Source organism: Falco rusticolus, chromosome 15 (assembly GCF_015220075.1).
Source record: "Falco rusticolus isolate bFalRus1 chromosome 15, bFalRus1.pri, whole genome shotgun sequence".
In the NCBI taxonomy this organism is placed as follows: Eukaryota; Metazoa; Chordata; class Aves; order Falconiformes; family Falconidae; genus Falco; species Falco rusticolus.
The window spans coordinates 13,526,593-13,540,464 of NC_051201.1; the positions used below are offsets into that span (position 1 = coordinate 13,526,593).

Here is a 13,872-nt window from a genome sequence, read left to right on the forward strand (position 1 = left end):
CAAAGAGAAACTGATGAAAAGCTGACTAGATTGATTTCATTTTTCCAACCAGAGTGAAATACGTAAAAGGAAATAACAAAATGGTGAAGTTATTTTTATATATAAAAAATGTTCACATTTAATAAACTCACATGGAAACTGTACAGCCAATGGTAACTGCTTTTGAAATATATCTACAGATCCCTTCAGTTCTGCACAGGAACGAAGGCAACAGTGGGTTCCTGCAGCACCTTTCCCCTTCCTCAGCGAACCACAGGAACACTGTCTCTGCTGGAGGCATCAGATCTGAGCCTGCCCAAATTTTCTATCACCCATTCCCTCTCCGCCCTGTGACCTCCCAGGTTGCTGTGTAGAAGTCTGGCAGGGGGTTACTACTGGAACTCAGAGCTATATTTATTCTCTTGGCTCCCATCCATCACAGTTGCAGAGCAGCCAGAAGGGGAACCAACCAATACAGCATGGGATCTGCCAGAGTTGTGCTGCCAGAGAAGTTAAGAATGAAAGACAGAAGCTATCAAAATGAGTATTTCTATCTCTAAGGAAAGAAGGGCTTCCTCCCTTTGCAGATCCCCCTTCTACAGATTAAGACATTTTTTTCTCTCCTTTTTGCAGAATCCCGACAGAGAAACCTGCCGGTTCCATAGGTCTTTCACATCTCTCATGAGTTTCTTCATGAGGGAAGGAGCCCTAACAGCACAGTAACCCTTACATCTCTAAGGCATTTGTTGGCATTTACACAGCATTTCTCTCCACCTCACAGCACTACCAGACAGAGTGCCATCCACAAGCTGTGCTGTACGCCAGTCCAAGATACTCACGGGAGAAGGGTATAACCCTGCACCCATTGCACCTCCTACAGCCAGACACTCACTGCTCAGGGGGGACGTAGGATCAGTTAACCAGTTCTGTTCAAACACATAATATACCAAACAAAAGAACAGCAACAAAATTCCATTTTGAGATGAAAACGCTTTGACTTATCAAGATGCACCTCATCACCAACTGACTGTTATAATAATTAGACTGTGAACTTTACAAGAAAGGTAGAGAACCAATAAGAAACAGTTTTCCAATACCACAAATACTTTGAAGATTTCAGAATTTCCCCTTGTTCCCCACCAGGACTAACCTGATACCTTTTACAACTTTTCAAAAGGAAGACACAGCAAGACAACATTAAGAATATGAATACTCTCATCACATCACACTCAGGAGTGCAGCGTACAGGATTCTGCAACAGAAGCAAGTTGGACCCAGTCTCTTGCATCACACTCGAGTGCCCAGGCCAAGAGTCGGTCCTCTTCTGACCTGCTGACTAATTAAATGATTACTTAAATTGGAATAGCCTAAAGCAGGAACTTAAAAGACTCACCCTGGAAGAGCCAAAGTGTGGTTAGTAGGGCACTCATCTGGGATGTGAGAAACTTGATTTTAAGAAGCTGATTCAAATCAGATATGAGAGGAATGATCTGAACCTAGCTCTCCAGTGACCCAGGTGCATTTCATAATCACCTAGTCCATAATGAAGTGCAGAGATGCAACTCTTTCATTTTGAGCAGAAATTCAATTGTGGACCTGAGAAATCCTTCGAAGATGCAGCATGTTGATGCAAACTAATGAACTAGCATTTTTCAATTGCAATAAGAAAAGTGTAGCTAGTTCTGGCCAGAAACTATACTTCTATATTTGGAAAGCACCTAGCATGCCAAAGGCACTACCAAAACAAACAATAGATTGAAATTCTAATCCAGAAGTGGCTGTGGATTTCCTCCTGCTCATTTACCTAATAGCATGTCCATTTATTTCATACACATGCATATAGCTTTCTGTATTCAAATAAAAGAGAGACGCTTGAACATTTGTTCTTTAAAACAATCAAGACTATTTTAAAATATCTGAGCTATTTAAAAAAAAAATTGTAGTAAAATCCAACGAAGGGAATAGAGCAGGAGAGTTTTGTTAGCTGGTATTATGGTACTAATAAAGAGGCTGGGTTCTCTTCTGCTAGTTATTAGCCCTAAGAGTAATTACAGTCCTGTAGCAAAATCTCAATGAATCAATGAAGAACAGATACCTTAAAAAGGTAGAAATAGTAAATTTGTTATACATCCCAGTGCTGGGTAGCCTATAACCTTTGCATTTTAAGAACTCCAATGGCTGAGTTTCTTTTGCATTTGAAATCATGATACAAGAAAAAGTTTAATTGGGATCACTTCCTGAGAACATCAGGCTTTTGCACTGAGTTTAAAAAACAGTGGGGTTACACAATGTATTTACAGTGAAACTAGGAATCACATGAGACTCACCTGGTATGGAAAGGAGGTTTTACCTGCTGACTCAGTCCTACCCCAATTAAAATAAAAGGAGCAGAACTGGATCCTAGAAATCACTCAAAATCAACCAAAATTTTGCTAACCTTTACACACTTCTCTCTGAGAGTCCCATCATTTTCCACAAAAATGTGGGATACGTTCCAACAATACAGAAGTTCAGTGAAAAGCTACTTGTAGCAGCAGCTTCAAAACTAGTGCTGCTTTCCAATGTTGAGTCAACCCTCGACATTCAAAAAAAAAAAGTCATCGCATGGACTAAAAGCTGTGAAAACGTTCATGCAAAACCTTGAAAAATAAAATGGGGGAAAAAACAATCAAACAAACAAAAAAAAGAACCAAAAAACAAAAAACCACCCGCAAAAGACAACCGAGCTTGTCTACATGCGGGGTTTTTTTCAGAACTATTCCAGCACTGATATGATTGAAGCAGTGCAAACACCTATCAAAAGTCCTTGGCCACTAAATAGAAGGCAGTTTCTGCTTCTCCTGTTATAAACTAACACCTTTAGTTAGTTTATAGTAGATAGAGGAGGCAAGATTTTTCCCTAATCTGCTCAATCAACACTTCACATCACTCCCTCAACGAAAACTGGTATCAAAACCAAAATGTTGCACTGCCCTATGTTTTAATATTTCTATGGAGCCCTGAAAAAAACCTACATGTAGACCTAGAGAGCCAATGTTAACAAACACACATGAAACTAAAATGTAACCCATCCGTACAGAGTCATCAAAAGAAATGTTAGGAATTGAACATCCAGCCCACCATGTTAGCCTTTGTTAACAGAAACCTGACTTTACACCTCCTTGCTTTCTTCACCCTAGCTTTCACATGCTCTTTCTCAAGAAACAAACCTAGGCTTCCCTTGAACTCATTTATCCTTTCCTTGCTGGTAATTTATTCCATATGTTTATTATCCTTTTCATGAAGTAATTCTGCCTGAGTTTCCTATTTATTCATGCTTTTCTAAATTTTAGATTAAAGGGACCTATCCATATCTATCTATATCTACCACTGATATTCCAATGACAAAAGACTGATGGTAACAATGTCTGCACAAATCTGTGGAGACCAACTTACGAGAGTGAAATAAAACAATGTTAATACAGTATTCTATCATTTGGAAAAATAAATATAAGGCCAGCTTGGCAACCTAGCACAGTGCTATCACGTGGATTACTGGGGCTAACTCCTAGATCAGCAGGGGCCAGGACTACCGAGGAAGCAATATACACAGCCCTGTTGTGACCAAGTAGATTGTGGTACCTGATAGCAAGCCCTCTGTAGCACTGATGAGCTCAGCAGTGCTCCCATCCTCCTCACAAACAACCATTGACTGCTGCGGAATAACCCAAAGGCATAAAAAAAGAGGAAAAGTTTGTAACAGCGCTTATCACAGTTAAAAAAAAAAAAACCAACACAAACTATAACAAAACTCACATTAAGGCTGAAACAAGTGTATTATAAAAGGAAGAATCAGGACTGCCATTTATCCCTTTGCACTGTGATACCCCGGCCCACTGGAGGATGATGGCAAGGAAGGCTCCCTGGGACGTCCCTGGCTGTCCCAAAGCAAAGCAGGAGCTGTGGGCAGCGCCCCCCACAGCCAGCCGCCCCTTCACCCTTACACAGGCCATGGGGGTGAAAGTCAGCTCATACTCTCCTTTTTCCCCCCCTCTCCTGCTTCTCCTGTTCACAAAATTGAGACAGGAACAAATTTTCCCAAGCAGCCTTTCCCTGGCACTGTGGGTAGCCCACCTGCAATAACCCCTGATTATACTGGTTGAATATGTTACTGCCTGATCTCCAGCAACTTCCACCCTCCCGACAAGTGCTCGCTCCCTCTGGAAGTCCAAGATGCTTACAGCTGGACCGCTTAACACTAATGCACCAGAAATGAGCAGCTGGTTTGAAGAACTAGCTCTGTTGCTTGCCCCATGCTATGGGAGTGCCATCAAAGCCATCACCATTATTTCCCAGGCACTGCTACCTGCAGAACTCTCTGCTAATGTCCTACCATGATAGGCAGTGCTGCTTTTTTCATAACATGACAAATACTTGTAAGGAATAACCTAGTTTTTATTTTGGTTATACGAGTCTTGAACACTGCAGTGCACAATGGAGAAAAGATCGGATACTGAGGCTGCTGTGGCTATTTTAGTTCTGTTTTCTTCATCTGTGTTTAAAAGACAGTCAGATTATAACAAAATTGTTTGTCTTTAATATAGTTCAACTTGACCTGATGAACCCATCTCTTTAGAAAACAATCTCACATGGAGTATTTAGAGTAAGACACTATAAAACAGCAACTTTAAAATACTTTCAAGGCCCCATCTTACATTTTTTTAAAAAAATACAGACAACTAAGCTAATTATAATTACTCCTCTATAACTCTTGCTTTTTTGATGCATCTGGTTATCTAGTAAGATGCACCTGAAAATTAGAGCATATTTAAATATAAGGGAAAGGTGCCAAATTCAGAATACTGGAAGAATTTTCCCTCTGGGAGCGTGTTTAGTCACAGCATTGGTGCAGTTCGGCAGAGGCAACGCAATGCCCTGCTTGCTACCCTTCCCTGATCTGGATCTCTGCTACCTCTGAAACGATGTTTCAAATCTCTTAGTGCTTGGCTTCATTGCTTAAGCTTCCAATAGGAGTGAAAATGTCACAGCAGTTACTGTGATCCACTGAGATTTAAACAGACACTACTCAAGTTATTTCACGTTAAGCAACAAACATCCATCAAATCATTTCAATTTTCACTTGTTTCTACCCAAGGTCAGATTCTGATCAGTGTCTCAAAAAAGTTCATATTCCTTATTCGGCCACACAACTGGAAGCTAGAACCACACATCCATACAATAACCCTAAGATCATCCAACTAAGCATCTCAAGAGTTATTTTACTTTTACATATTATCTTTCAGTAGTTCATCCTTTTTTCCCTTTCTGCGAACATCTGTGCCCAGAGTGTCTTCACTAGAGAAATTTGGATTTCCATCTACAGTTGCCAGAAATAAGTTTATTCATGTTTCTATAAAAGAAAGAATATGTATTCTATTTTTTCACCGGTGTTCTCCTTCCCTGAATCCAAATTGCTTGCACCTCTGAAAATGCAAGGTGTGAATGAGAGAACAGAAAAATGGCTTTTCAAGATCGTACTGCTTTTAGCATTTTGAAGAGTCGATATACATCTATTCAGGTATCTGAGAAAAATTCAGATATTAAAATTTAAATTTACTTACAAATCCTATTAAAACACCACAGTAAATCAGAAGATACTAAAAAGCTTTAATTGTCCTCTTTCAAATCAGAAAAATAAATCTATTTGTGGGTTTCTTTTCCATTTTTTATAAAGTTCATATAAATCCATGCGCTTTTTTTTTAATGCCTTTTTTCTTTTTTTTTTTTCCAGTCAAGGCACTCTAAAAACACCTGTGCAATTCAAAGTCAACTTTAAGCAAAAATCAACATTTGGAAAAATTACTTCTACTGATTTTCCTACACTTGATGGAACTTGTGCTTCCCAGGGAATAAGCACAGCCCATTTTAATGGACTAGTGGATTTTCTACGTCTGTTCTAATGCAAATCTCTTTGGTCACCTAAGGCTCCCATGGTGGGTAAACAACCTAATGTGTCAGCTTTCTGTACTGAAGATCACAATTTCTGATCTCAGCACTGTCTTCACTGCTGCAAGCAAAACAGTGGTACTGATGTTGCAACTTGCAGGCTACTCTCTTCTGATAATGAATGGGTTGGGTTATTGGCCTCTAGCATGGACAAAAATATGACAATCAGCCTGTTCATTATATAAAAGTCTACAGTGAAGACAGTGCCAGACAACTTGCTGAGTATTAGAGCTCAAATAAATTCAGAAGTCAAAAAGCCCGTAGAACAATTCCTTTTTCTTCTTTACAATTGATAAAGTCATAGTCAATTTATTAGAAGTGTTTTAATACAGTATTTCCATCATAGGAACTTGTATCTTCAGGAACTCATTTGCAAAACACAGCTTTAGCATGCAAATATTTTAGATACATTCCCTGCAAATGTAATACAGAGACTAACCTTTCTTACATCTGCAGTTGTTAATTGTCATCATTTGAACAGCAAATGAAAACAAAGTTTAAGCCACTGGCACTTTAGAAAAAAAAAGAAATCACGTTAAATCTCATTTACCTGCAGTGATAGAAATTCAAAGTCACAAGCAAAATCTGAAGACAGAGCAGCTATGAGAAAGTGCACCCAATCGCAGGGTTTAGCAACTGTACCAAGACTCTCTTCTAGTGCACGTTCTGAAACAGCAATCGATTCTCTAAGCACTTGTTACTAAACTGGAGACATTTTCTTTCTACAACATTCTGAAAACTTTAAACAACTCATTTCCGATTCTTTTCTTCCAAAGATTAACAGCACATCCACTAGAAGATGAATTAAAAATAAAATTTAAAAAAGGATAGCAGAAAGGGGAAAACAGAACAGACTGGGACAAACATCTCAAGCTATTTACAAATATTTTTATAATGACTAGAAATCATAGAACCCTCTTTAGCTGTCTAACTTAAAAAAAAATAACAACAACAACAAAAAAAAACCCCCAAACAAGCCAAAAAATGCATCAGCTGTTGACTGAACACAGGGCCTGATTTTCAAAGCTGCTGAGCACCCACAACTCCATCTGAAGTCAGTGGAAGTGATGAGTGCTCAGCAGCTCTGCAGATCAGGCCCAAACTGTACAGGGGTCTGCTAGCAGCCTAGCAGAAGTGGTTTTTAGGGAAGGGGGGTTGTTGCACAAATGAGAAGGTTCAAAGTAATCTGTCAAAGAAGTGCTGCTACAGTCACGAGTCGTAAAGCTAGCTAGCTCCCATCTATAGGAAAAAAGTTAATTCATAGGGCTCATAGGGCTTGCATTTGTCAAGGAGCAGGACGTCAATGCTATCATTATCAGGCAAATCAGCCAGGCGTTTAATGGTAGAATCAGGAGACATTTGCTCTCCACTATCAGAATGACATCATAACTAAAGCAGCCTTCAGCGAGGGGGGAGAGCCAGGGCAAGGCTTGGGCTGCACGCGGACTTTGCACTTCAGCTCGGCTTGCCCCACCGATCGCTGCTCCCCTTCCCCAGGAGGCGACGCTTTCAACTGCCTTCGCTCCTCAACTTTGTCCTCGCAGCATCTGAAACACCAGCATCTGATTTTACAAAATACTTCTAAACCTGCCTGATCCAAAACTGCGGTATTGTAAGCCAGCCACTCGGTTAGGAGGGGATGGGTTTTACAGATAATCTACAAATTCACTCTAAAAATTTCTGGTATTTTTAATTACTTCAGTCATCTTCATCCTCCATCAAACGGGGGACGGACACACATACACATTAAAAATTAGTTGCCTCTACGATTTAAGAAGTAACAGCTTAGTTAGCTAAGTCAATTTTTAAGCGTACACAAACACATACACACACAATCTTTGAATATTCCAAAGTATTTAGTGATGATCTATTCAATGATCAGAAATACAACAGCAATACACATTTCCCTTCCACGGTAGCTGTAATTATGCAACTCAAACAAGCACAAATTACAAACTGCTAATCTATTTTCTTAAAAAAATATCACTACAGGTACACAGGCACGGTACAAAAGCCTCACCTTGTATAAGAACTGTGAGGGAAAAAGTTATGAAAGCAGACAGAAAACCTAAAATCCCTGAGGCTACAAAAAAATCCCGCTATTGAGAAATAACCCAAGAGACCACATAGGGAATGTACAGCTTTCAGAAGCACTTCTCATCTTATTTGCACTTAACCTATTGATGTACTTATGCAGGTCACTTACTTTTCGGATATGTTTGAACCCTTTATAATCATGCAGATCGCCGCGGTTTTCACTTGGGCTTTTGTTTTTTTAGTTTTGTTTGGTTTTTTGCAAACAAGTTTCATTTAAAAAAGATCCAATTATGCAAATCTGCTCCCGGATAGGTAGTGAATATTCAATATGACGGTGATACTGTAATAGTTCAATGCAACGCACTGTACTGGACAGATTTATGAGGCAACGTCACTACTACGCTCTGGTCCTCGCCGAAGCATCTTGAAGTTAATTAAAGCTGCAATGTCCACTTTTCCAGCCACCCTCCTCATTCAGGTTTACTATTTCAACATCAAACCAGCAAGGGGGCCTCCCCCCTCTCTCCGTACATTTAAGCAGCCTTCCACAGTCAATGAACAATGAACAAAGATTTGAGTGATAGGAAGGGGGGGGGGGAGAGAAAAAAATCTCCACAGGAATAATAAATCCGGTTTAAACAAGTAAAAATATAGTTTCTAATATTAAACTAGAAAAGAAAACATTCTTCTCCAAGTGAACGTGCAGAGGCGCTTAGCCAACCCCTTCAGAAATGGTCTAAAAGCAGCCAGTCCTTTTTATTTCAAGCAGTGAATGAGCCCAAACAAGGCTTCTAAACTTAATTATGACACTTAAAATAGTCTTTTTCCACATAAGCGAGGAGGCTCGCCGCTGCTATCTGTATCAACCGGTCAAATCAGCTCAGCAAACACGGCCCCTGTTGGATTTATTTTAAACTGCACGGGGGGGGGGTGGGGTGGGGGGCGGCGGCGGGGGGAATGCACGGCCCCGCGGAGCGCTCCAGCCGCGGGCGGCCGGGCAGCCGCGCCCGCCCCGCCGGGCCCGCGCCCCGCGCCCCTGCCCCGCCGCTCCGCTCCGCTCCGCTCCGCACCGCACCGCGCCGCGCCGGGCCCCACCGCCGCTCCCCGGCCCGGCGGTGGCTGAAGTGAAAACGAAGGGCTCTGACAAATCACGTCTCCGCCTCGACAGTCTCAGACACGGCCATATCCGCCGCACGCACCCCGAAACAATGCCCGCCGCGCAGGCAGGCGGCGGCCGGAGCCCTCCCCGCCGCGCCCGCCCCGGGCGCCGGCACCCGCGGCCCGCGGGGGGCTCCGCGCAGGCGGACCGTGCCCCCAGCCCCGCCGCCGCGGCGGGGGACGCCGGCAACTAACTTTTCGGATGGAGCCCGTGCGAGCCGCCCCGCGGGAGCCGCGGACCTTCCGAAAAAAAAAAGCATAAATCTTCGCGACCTTTTATTTCGCGTTAAAGTTCACAGGCGGCACCGCTCCCCTCAGCCCCTCACACACCCCCCACACCCCCCATATATATTAATTATTTGCAAAACTGCAACAGATGGGCGCATTAAAATCTGGATTCTTTCCTACACAGCATCAAAGAATCTCTCCTTCCTCCCCCCTCCCCGTTAATCCCGCCGCCGGCCCGGTGCCCCCCCACCCCCACCCCTCGCCAGCCCCGCGCAGCCCCCGCGCCGGAGCGAGCCCGCTGCCCCGCGCACAGCGGCGCCCCCGCGGCCCTCCGCGCCCGCGCACAGCGCGCCACCGGGAAGGGGATGCTCCCCACCCCCCCCACCCCACCCCCCCTCGGGGATTGCCATTTAAGTTTCCTCCTTAACCTGTTACTTTCTCCGGGCGCTGACAAAAGCCCCGGCGGCGGGCTGGCAGGTGCCTCCCCGCTCCCCGCGGCGCCGCCGGGCGCGCTCCGCTCCCCCCGAAAGGGCTGAGACCTGGCCTGACATTTAGTGCCTACTTGAATGTCACAACGCTCCTCGCAGCATTATGCACGGCTCCTATTCATAAGAGGTCGATTAGAGCACAAAATGGCAGGTCTCTTAGGCACTTGAATCTCACAAGTTTGACACATGGTATGCATCAGCTAACTTTGATTAAAAAAAAAAAAAAAAAAAAAAAGAGGGGGGGGAGTTTACAAATTACACCACGATTAGCCGGGATCCTAAGGGGGGAGGGAGGGAGGGAGGGGGGGGCCCGCGTTTAAAGTCACTTCAGCAAAGTTTGCGCCGCTGCAACCCTTTAAAACAAAAAGTTTCTGGGCAAGTTAAGGGCAGGGTCGGTGCGGGCTGGGGACGGCGGGCGGGCGGGCGGCCCCCGGGCAGCGTCGCGGCCGCCGCCGCCGGCACTCGCCTCCCCTCGCCTCGCCTCGCCTCGCCCGCCCGCCCGCTCCTTTTTTGTAAAGTAACGGTTTTAAAAGAAACGAGAGAGAAAGAGGAAAAACGTAGGGTTTTCTTCAGGCTAAGTTCTATAGCGCCATTCAATGGCTTCTCCGCTCCTTTCATTATTTTCTGCTTTTCCCCTGACAGCCCTGCTTGCAAACGTCACTGCTATGGATATTTAATTATACTGTATTTTTTAATCACGGTGGAAAACGCAGGCCCCATTGCGATGATTAAAAAGAAATAAAAAACAAAAACATACTCCGGACTGACTTTGGAGCCTCTTTGATGGCTCGCGGGAGCCTCCCGGATCCTCAAAAACCCCCTTTTTACCTTTGTCTTTCTTACCTTAAAATTTAAAGCAAAGCGTAGAAGAAACTCCCGCACGTAAACGGAGCGTTGTAAAAGATTGTGTTCAATGAATAATGAAGCATGTCCACATGATTGACTTGATCATTTTCTTGTGCGGAGGGGGAAAAGTGCGGCGCGGGGCTGCCGCGGCCGCCCGCTCCGGGTAGCCCTCCCAACTGCTTCCAGCACATCCCGAGCAAAGAGCGCTTTATTTTAATCTGTCTCTTTTCAGAATAACCCCCTTCATTGATACTGATCACCCAACATCACAAGACATCCCCATCTCTCAGCGTGGACTCCCCCTATCTGGTAGGTGAAATGCATTGTACCATTAAAAAAGCACTCCATTGTCGTCTTGGCATAATTCACAGCAACTAGATAGGTCTTGCGGCATTTAGCTTTGATGAGCCAAAAGCTGAACCCTTGATATAATAATCTACAAAGAATGGTCTGTGATCGTCCATTTTTTCTCCCTGTCTAGCAACTAAGAAACCATTTAACCCGGCGCAGCTTGGTCGTGACCTTGAGCCCGTGTAAACACCCCGAGGAGCCCGCGCCGCTCCGCAGCCCCACGGCCAGCGCCGCTGCCCGCGCCCCGCGCAGCCCCCGCGCCCGCGCAGCCCCCGCGCCCGCGCCCCGCCGCCCCTGCCCGCGCCCCGCAAACCCCGCCGAGCCCCCGGGGGCAGCGCCGGGCTCCACAAAGCGCCCTTCTTACCTGCTCCCGAAACTATGCAAAGTCTGTTTCTCCTAAAAAAAAAAACTCCCGGGGAAACCTTGGTGGACAGGGGGACCGGAGCATCAGTCACCGCTCCGGCGTTTAAGAGAAGTAATCAGCGATAAAGTGACGTTGATCTGCACTGTAACCTTGTGGCGTATTTAATGTAAATAAGCCAGTTATGTTGCCAATCGCATGCATACAAACACATAAAGGTCCTCAGCGTTGCATTTTGATTCTTTCCATTAGAGCCGACTTTATTTACATACACTATTTAGGGGATCATGATAATTCTAAAACAATACTAGTGCCAAATGATTATGAAAATATGATTTTAATTAATCACGTAGTAGGCAAGGAAATTAGCATACGGTAATTAAACTTAGAGAAAAACGTCATGGAGGTTCTCTGCCTTATGGGTTCGGAATAATCATTAAACGATGGGTTTTCAGGACTTAATTATCAAACAAATAACTTTTTTAAAGCAACTTTACAAGGTTTATCCGCAGGGCAACGATTTAGTAAATAATATATAACCAAGCAAACAAGGTGCAAATGTGACTGGTGAAATAGGTTGTGTTTCTACAAAGCAGGGGGGGGGCGGGGGGGGGCGGGGGGGGGGGGGAAGCTGAATAATGCAATTATGGATTCTGTGTCCCATAGTTGACAAAAGCATGGTGCCTCAATAGACTCTTTGTTATGGGATTATATAATGATTGTGGTGTAATTATGGGAAAAAAGATTTAGTAATAATAAAAAGTATCAAAATACACCAATGAGCAGCTTGTTTTAAAGAAAAGGCTTGCATGTGACATTAGGGGCATGTTAATAACAAAAAGCCAGGATCCGAAAGGGTTGACAAATAAAAAAGACTGTGATGCGCATGATTAAGAAGCGATGGAGACAGATTGATTATTCAAAATGCCGAGCCACAGGGACACTTAAAACATTGATTCAGGTAAGACTAGTTTCATCTTGACTGAAATGAGTTCCCTGAAGATGACTGGCATACATTTTAAATCAGTTTACTACATAAAAAGCATAACATCACAAGCCGAAACCTTCTAGTTAAAATAGGAGTCCAAGAAAAAAAAAAGTTTATGTTTGTGGCAATTCCCAGAGGGACTATGGAATTGCAGAGGAAGGGGTATAGATTAATTAGCTGTTCCTAAACACTGGACTTAAATGTACCCATCTTTTATAATCCCGAGCCTCTGTTTCTGGAGTCTGTGGTCCAATACCACTTCTGCAGGTTATGGGGGTGATATTAATAACCCTAAAGGTACAATAGGACTTTTTTTTTTTTTTTTTTTTCCTGGAACTGCAGTAAATTAACTTTCTATAACTGAAAAAAATTAGCCAGATTTTTCCAATTGATTTTTTAAGTGAAGTTTATAAATAGTTGTTCAGAGCTATTCAATGTTAAAAAAAAAAAAAAGATTCCCATGCCTATACGAAAAAGTTTAGGAATTCACTCTGCATTTTCCAATTTGATGTGTCTGAAATTCTCTTTGAACAAATTCCAAAATACAAGTTTTTTCTATAGAAATTAGCATAGCAATCACATCAATAATATCACTATCTCTATGGGAATGATAACTGGAGCAGTGGGGGTGTTCTTTATTTCAATTCTTCGTGGATCAACTGATTATATTCTGTCTTCTTTTGAACTTGTTATTGTAAGTCAAGTGATTCTTTATAAGTGACAGCCCTGACAAAGAGACGAGGATGGGAAAGCAGGTCGAAAGGAAGTCGCCATATGGACTTTAAAAAAGGCACTTTTTAAACAAGATAATGGGGAAATGGATGTTGCCTTTTAACCCTGTCAAGGCTGAACATTATTAGCAGTCTCATAAAAGAATGAGCTATACCTTTTTTTAAAAATATCAGATTTCACCTTATGATTTCCATGACCTAGGGCTTCATAATACAAACCACACAGGAGGCGATGGCATTTTGGAGCAGGGGCCAAATCAAGCTACCTGGAATCACTGGCAGACAGGAGATTTCAGAGCACCACACAAAGAGTTACAGGAGGATGAGAGCTCAGGAAAACCCCATGGTTCTTTTTCCTGAGACAAAGATAAGAATATTGACTAGAGATAGGTGAAACAGCAACTGACAGCAGAGGAGCTTTAGACATCTAACTGGGATTTCCTGGTCATCTGGCGTAAGTGCCTGATGCTGGTTTAAGGACAACGAATGGAGGGAAAACAGCATGAGCATGAGGGTTTTGACTCTCATCCTTGCAAAAATTAAAGTATTTCTCCTTGACTTTCTTTTCTGAAGGGAACAGGAATTTCCCTCCAGAAACTTTCAAATGGACAGAGACTAAGAATCATCTCACGGGAAATTGAGATTAAGTGCTAAACCCTCTCTAAACTGAGGGCAGAGCTGTGGTCCACCACTGGTGAATGTCCAGTCAGTTTTAATTTT

At 43.3% G+C, this 13,872-nt stretch overlaps 1 protein-coding gene across 2 annotated transcripts in view; it reads right to left on the reverse strand.

Moving 5' to 3' along the window:
* Positions 1–11,118, reverse strand: part of ZNF536 (zinc finger protein 536) — a 353,074-nt gene extending 341,956 nt beyond the window's left edge. For both annotated transcript variants that reach the window (XM_037409390.1, XM_037409389.1), the window contains exon 1: positions 10,719–11,118. The gene's annotated coding sequence lies outside the window, so the exon portion shown is untranslated. The remainder of the gene's footprint in view (positions 1–10,718) is intronic.
* Between the last annotated feature and the right edge of the window lie 2,754 nt (positions 11,119–13,872).